Source organism: Rhineura floridana, chromosome 11 (genome assembly GCF_030035675.1).
Source record: "Rhineura floridana isolate rRhiFlo1 chromosome 11, rRhiFlo1.hap2, whole genome shotgun sequence".
Taxonomy (NCBI): domain Eukaryota; kingdom Metazoa; phylum Chordata; class Lepidosauria; order Squamata; family Rhineuridae; genus Rhineura; species Rhineura floridana.
The window spans coordinates 33319763-33327500 of NC_084490.1; the positions used below are offsets into that span (position 1 = coordinate 33319763).

General features: G+C 42.1%; 1 pseudogene; it reads right to left on the reverse strand.

Moving 5' to 3' along the window:
* Positions 1–4254: 4254 nt before the first annotated feature.
* LOC133366214 (olfactory receptor 6M1-like) lies at positions 4255–6964 on the reverse strand (annotated as a pseudogene).
* Positions 6965–7738: the final 774 nt, after the last annotated feature.

Here is a 7738-nt window from a genome sequence, read left to right on the forward strand (position 1 = left end):
TCTCGTAGGGGACACCCTTCCCTTTCCTGGGGTATATGATTTGTCCTGGCCTAGAGGAGAATTTGGGGTGTGTACCCCCAGTTACTTATTTTTTCATGCATGTTTTTGTCCAGTTTCATATTGCATAGATGTCCTCATGAGTGCCTGGTGCCCAGCAGTATCTCTGGGTTGGATGGGATGCACTGGGATCCCGAAGAGGACACCCTCCCCTTTCCTGGGGTATATGATTTGTCCTGGCCTAGAACAGATTTGGGGCCGTGTACCCCTGGTTACTTATTTTTTCCTGTATGTTTTTTTCCAATTTGGTTTTGGATAGATGCCCTTTCATTTGCCCTGTACCCAGCAGAAGCTCTGGGCCAGACGGGATGCACTGGTATCCCAAAGAGGACACCCTCCCCTTTCCTGGGGTATATGATTTGTGGTGGGCCATAGCAGATTTGGGGGTGTGTACCCCCAGTTACTTATTCTTTCCTGTTTTTTTCTGATTTGGTTTTGGATAGATGCCCTCCCATGTGCCCTGCGTTCGGCAGAAGCTCTGCGCCAGGGGGATGCAGTGGCATCTCATAGGGGACACCCTCCACTTTCCTGGGGTATATAATTTGTCCTGGCCCAGAGCAGAGTTTGGGGCATGTACCCCCAGTTACTTATTTTTAATGATTTTATGACATCATTATGTATTTATGATAATATCAGGATCCTGGTGATTTTGATTGTATAAGTGTATTGTCAGTCTTGACGGGGACGGTCTCCTGATTACAGTGATACAGGGTACCCCATCATATATTTTGGGGTTCAGGGGCATGCTAAATTTGGCTTGATGTTGCTGTAGCTGTCACCTTTTCTTTTTTGTTAGTGATTGAACTTTCATGCAAATAAGGAACTGGGAACTGGGGGACAGTGTAGGTTAGAAGATTACCGAGCAACCCTGTGCATGTTTACTTGGAAGCCAGGCCTATTGAGTTCAATGGGACTTATTCTCAGATAAATGTATATAAAGTTGCAGCTTTAAAACTCATGTGGAAAGTTCTGTATACCACAAGGGACTGTTTACATTCCAGCAAGGAATATATATAAAAAAATCAAACAAACCTCTCCATCACTGGATTTGAGGCCTTCGTAATATGATGCAGAATCTAGTACAGCTCGCTACATTGGTCCCACCCAAGTTGTATGGGGAAAAGCCTCTTAGATATTAAGTGGGGAACAGAAATATCTCCTCATCCCAATACTAGAAGCCTGTCTATAGTTTTGGCATTCAACAGACACATGAAACATTAGTTACGTTCCTTTGTGGTTATTGAAAATCACTTCATTGTGGCCATTTAATGTAGCTGATTAATCTTCTACCAGGCTGTCCAGATAGCAACTGAGGTATCTTTCTATCTTTTTTAAAATACCTAAATTCCACTCTTTTTATTTAAATATTTATTTGAATTATTTTTATCCTGCCCTTCATTGTTCAAACAATCCCAAAATAAGGAACATTAAAATAAAATCAAACATTTCATTTATCTACAACTGAATTTAAAATTGTTTTTTTCTACTTTAATTGCTGTTTGCTGTCTGCAGTGTTTAATCTGCTTTTACAGACAGAAAAGTGATTTATAAATACATTTAATATTTTATGTGATACATTTTTTTTAAATCAATACAGTCGTCAGAATGATATAACTTAGCCAAACTGAGGCAACATAATTTTAGGCATATATAACCCACAAATATCCCTACATTAACTAGGAGATGTGGGCAGGTTCCGTCTTTTCTGACGCTGTGATACCCATCCATAGTTGCAGTAAAAATACCAAGAATCAAACTTAAATATGTATTGAAGAAAAATAGTTCTGATATATTATCAGATCAGATCAATAATAATAATGCTACTAACAATCTGGCTGCTACTGCTTCATAGGAGTAAAAAAATTACAATTTCTCTCTTTTTTTCAACAATTAACAAGATGCAAAGAAAAAACCCTAAACAAAACAATGAGTTCACAGTCCTTTAGATTGGCTCCTATTTTCTTTTGCAGGAACAAGCATCTTCTTTCCTTGCTGCTTGGCTCCTAAGAACAATCAAAGCAGGCCTGTGAATAGCACAGAAATTGCTGGCCTTCCCCTCCCCTCGGGAGCAGCTTCCTCTTCTTGAGTTGGGCTGGTCTGCTAGAAGCTTCTCCTTCCATACATAATTAAAGTATATACTTAACAATATTTAACTCTATCTTTAAATATGGGGAAATACATATTTTACAATATCATAAAATTATGACTTTAATAGTAAATCCCACTTTTATATTAATCCCACAAAAACAATATCTACCCATTTCCACAAATAATCTTTTACCCCTAATTAATAATTTGATCCCAACACATACCTAAAAACAATCAAAGTAGGTGTGTGAAGAACACAGAATTGCTGGCCATCCCCTCCCCTCTGGAGCAGCTCCCTCATCTTGAGTTGGGCTCGTCTGCTAGAAGCTTCTCACAGAAGCCAGCCCACCCTGAAGGTTACTTACTGAGCATGCTCCAATAGCTGGTTCTAGAAAGAGAGGGGGAGGGTAATAGCCACACCCAATGTCAGCAAGCACAGGCATGCTATACTTATCATTCTTTTAACAATACTGGTAACAACATGGATTACATATGCATAGAGGGCATTAGCTACTGTGTTTTGATAATATACATGGTGGCTTTTTACTATTATTAAAAATGATTTCATTGTTGTGTTTTTAATTGTATGTTGCAAGATAGGAGAATAATATAGTAATTCACTAAGAGGCAAAAAAAACCCCTTGTGATTTAAGAACATATCTGTAACCAATAGATATTGCTATCAAACTTTTAAAAGCAGGGAACTTGGGCAGCTATAGTGAATGCACTGTCAGCTCTGCACTGAGACAGTAGTGCCGGTGGGGGCTGGAAATTCCTGGGTAGTTATCAGGGTGGGAAAGTCCTTAGCTGGTAGTCTGGTCGTAAATCTGCCAGGCTAACGAGGATGAAGCATGATAAAGGCAAGGCCCTTCCTCAGCTTACGTGCCTAGCCAGAAGTGAGGTCAGTAGAGGTCTGGGTTCATTTGCCAAGGATTCAGTCCAAGATAAGATTCAGGGAAACTAGAGACACACGAAGCCACGCCTGCTGTTGTAGTCAGCAACAAGCTGAATCCAAGGTTTGACTTTTAAGGAGCAGGTTTGTCAGCAGGTGTGAGCCCTCAGCGTTTTGGCCTTAAGTGGACAGGCCTGCCCCTCTTCTGCCTGACCTTCAGTTGTCTACGTTCTGCAGGTGAGGGGGGAGTATCCTGTTCACTGTCTGCGTCTGACTGAAGGGCTTCAGCTGTGTCTGGGGTGCTCTGCAGCTGAGGGGGAGAAGGAGCTGGGTTCTCAGGAGTTTCCTCCATTTCTCCTTCTGGGTCTGCTGCTTCTGGGTCTGCTGCTGTTACTCCCGAGTCATCTTCGTCTGATGAGTCCTCTGATGGGGCCATGACATGCACCAGGGAAGCAGAATACCTCTCTGAGATATTGTACTGCGCTACAAATTTCTCAAGATGCAAACACAATTTGGGTTGGTCTTTTGCAGTCCTATCCACTTCCTGAGTACCTTGGAAGAATTTGGTGCAATCATGCTTAGAATAGGTAAAATTGACCACAAGGGAGAAGAGGGAGGGGAGAAGTTGGTAGAGGAGGAGGAAGGAAGAGGAGGAAGGGAATGGGTAGGGGAAGGGGGGATGGAAAGGGCAAACATAGATTTCATTATTTGCATGCTTATTGAGTTCAGTGGGATTTACTTCTGTGCAATCATGCTGAGGATGGGCAAAAATGACCATGGGGGAGCAGGAAAAGTAATAAGGAGGGAGGGAGGGAGGGCTGGACTGAGGAATGGAGGAGGAAGAGGGAAGAGAAAAGAAGCAGATGGGCAGGGGAGAGGGAGAGGAGGGGAGAGGGGAGAGTGAAGAGGTGGAGGGAGAGGGATAGAGGGGAATGGAAGGAGGGTGGAGGACAAGGGGAGCGGATGGGTGGGAGGGGAGAAGAAGGGGGAGGTGAGGGGAAAGGGAAGGAGGGCTGAGGGGGAGGGGCAGGTTCACTCATTTGCATACTTATCAAGTTCATTGGGATTTATCCCTGTGCAGTCATGCTTGGGATAGGTGAAACTGACCTGGGAGAGGGGCAGGGCAGTGGTGGAGAGTGGAAGGTGGAGAGGGGAGGGAGAGGAATAGGGGAGGAGTTTGGGTAGGTGGGCACTGGGCAGAGGGAAAACACCTTTCCTTTCCAAAAGGAAAGCATTGTTAACAGTATCATTATTTTGGGGGTCTTCTCCCACCTTTTTATTCAGTAGCAGATACATGTAATCTCCCACCCAGTTTAAACCAAAGCTGTCTCTGGCCACGTCCATACCAGACTTTTATTTCACTTTAGACAGTCATGTCTTCCATGAAGGAATCTTGGGAAGTGTCATTTGGGAAGGGTGCTGAGAGTTGCTAGGAGATGCCCTATTCCCCCCACAGAGCTGCAGTTAACAGAACTCTCTGGGAAGAGGGGCTGACTGTTAAATCACTCTGGTCACTGGAGCTCTGTCAAGGAAATAACTACTCTCAGCAGCTTTCTAACAAACTATGCTTCCTAACAACTCTCAGCAGCCTTCACAAACTACACTTCCCAGGATTATTTGGGGGAAGCCATGACTGTTTAGAATAAATGTAGAAGTAGAATAAATGTCTAGCATGGGTGTGTCACCCTGATTAGCCAAGCTAAACAGTCTGACTTTTAGAACACTGGCAGCTGGTTCTTACTGAGTATGCCTGCTCTATCATACACCCCAATATTAATTTTCTTAAATAAAAAAATCAGCCATTCTTTTTTTAAAAAACTTTTAAACTGCAGACAATGATGGTCAGAGTATGGGGCAAGGTCAGTAATAGGAACAGGTACTCTCTGAACACAGCTGATTTTTAATTAATTTCAATAATTATGAAACCACTGACAAAAAAGTCGAGCAGGGATCTGGATCCCCCCCCCCATGTTTTACACTTTGAACTCTGGATTTTCTCTGAATGTTTTGTGCATCTTCATGAAAACTTAGAGGTTGTTAAGCAAGTGATTCTGAGTTCAGGACTATACATTTTGTAAGAGTTTTGTTTGAAATGAGCTTATGGGAAGCAGCAGAATGTCATGGGTGGTGTTTTCAGTTTAACATGGCAGAATGTGAAAAATCCATGCTGGCTATAGTACAAAGCCACTCTCATGGCTGTATAATAACAAAGGGCCATCCACAAAATGTTGTAATGGAGAATGTGTGTCTTCAGTGTTCCAGACAATAAGCCATCCTACTTCCTCTTGGTTTTCAATTTTCCTCTCTCCTCCTAGCAGACATCAACATTCCATCCCAGCTGAGAATGTTTTGATCCCATTGGGTTCTATTTTTCTTTTTTACTCTTTTTTGGCACTTCTGCAAATATTGGGGTTCCTCCAAGTCTGCTGAAACCTTCATGGTTGATGACACTTTGACTCCAAAAGCAATATCACTCAGAGAATTGAATTTACTCTTAGTATAGATGATGATACTTTAAGACTTTTGTTCATTTTCCAAATAATTAGAATTAGTACTCCAATGAAGAATGTGCATATAACTCTAGTTAATAGCACTTTGTATCTTAATAGAACCCCAAAAACCCTTCAAATTACAAAGGACATTATCCAGTCAAATAAACCACTTTTTTAAGTTGGCTTAAGAACACCTATTTATTTATTACATTTTGAAAAGCCACTTTCAGTCATCTCCCAGGGCATTCTAGAGGTTAGAAGGTACACATACATGGATGGCCACATTTACCTTTCACAACAACCTTTGGAGGTAGGTAAGGCTGGCAGGAATTAAATGATCCAAGATCATATAGTGAGCTACCTAGCTAGGTGAAGATTTGAACCTGGTCTCCATAATCTAAGTCCAACACACTAGTCTATGCTGACTCTCTCCCACTGAAGCTACCGGATCTTAAAATCCCTTTGCTGGATTTTGCTGCATATTCAGTTCATTTCTTAAGAATTAGTTTTCTTTGATTGAAGATAACTCTAAGGGAATCCTTCACTTTCTCATTTCTCAGACTGTATATAAAAGGATTTAGCATGGGTGTCACCATTGTGTTCAGTACAGTGCCTATTTTGTTGAAATCCAGAATGTTCCCTTTAGTGGGATGGACATAAATGAAGATAGAGCTCCCATAGTACAATGTTACCACAGTGATATGAGAAACACACAGGTTGAGAAGGCCTTTTGTCGCCCTTGTGCTGATGGTATCTTCAGGACAGCAATAATAATGTAAATGTATGACACAACTGTTACGAGAAGTGAACCCAGAAGCAATATGGAAGAAGTCCCCAAATCAACCCTTTCAGCCAATGATGTGTCACCACAGACAAGCTTGAGTAAGGGGGCACTGTCACAGAAGAAGTGGTTGACAATGTTTGGGCCACAGAATGGTAGACCAGCTGTCACAATGCTGGGAACTAGAATAATCAAGAAACCACCAACCCATGACCCCAGAAGGAGCTGGAAACAGGCTTTGCTGTTCATAATGGATGCATAGCGCAGGGGGTAGCATATTGCAACGTAACGGTCAAAGGACATTACAGCCAGGATGAAGAATTCAGTTGAGCCCATAAGGAAATAGAAGAATGACTGAGTAAGACAGCCCACAAAAGAGATGGTCTTCTTTCCTGTGATTATATTTATTATCATCTTAGGCATCACGGTTGAAGTGATCATGAGCTCCAGGAATGAGAGATTACTCAAGAAAAAATACATGGGCTATTGAAGATGGTGATTGGTAAGTACCAGTGTAATTAGTGTGACATTACCCATAATGGTCAATGCATACACAAAGAAGAAGGTGATGAAGATCAGAATCTCAACAGAGCGAACGGTCTGACATCCAAGAAGGATGAATTCAGTCACAATAGTCTTATTACCTTTCTCCATATTTTGGGACAACTTATTCCCTAGGAAACAACCCGTGAGGAAAATATAGAAACAAGAGAGGTAGAGAGACCTTATCAGCCATATTCATTAGGGGTATGCAGTGGCCACAAGATGCATCATGTATATGTATTTATAGTGTTTGGAGGCAGCTCAATCTCTTTTGGATCCAAAACAGTTGTTCTGATTCTATTTGCTATTTGGGGCCAAATCTGATATGTTAAATCTGAAGCTCTGCTTTGTTCCCTTTGATTTTAATGGGAATCTAAAAAAAAAAAACCCTCCCCCTGTTCGGCTGGTGACCAGTAGGAATTACTGTCTCTAGTAGTTTTCCATGAAGCCTGCAAGTGTGAAGACGTAACTGTGGTTAAGGGGGAGTTATGTCTATGCCCTGTCTGGGAACGGACGGCCAGGGCCGTTGCTATGGTAGCCATCTGATAGCGACTGGGAAAGTTCTAACAGAGTCTATGTGTTGTTTTCTTCTGAATTATGCCTCTGAGCTGAGAGGCTGTCTTTTGTGTTTATCTATGGAGAGAGATGTACCAGAAGGGGGGTGACTGAAGAATCTCTACATGTATTTACTCTTAAGCCTCTGGCCTTAACATGACTCTTAACATGCTCTGAAGAAGTTTCTTGCTCAACTTAACTCCAACGTAGTGTATGCTGTTTCACACAACAATGCACACACACCATCCCCCCCCTCCCCCCCAGCAGTCTTGAGGTCTGGGTGTTTCCCCAGTCAGATTGCTTTTGTTTCTCAGAAAAGAAGATGGGTAA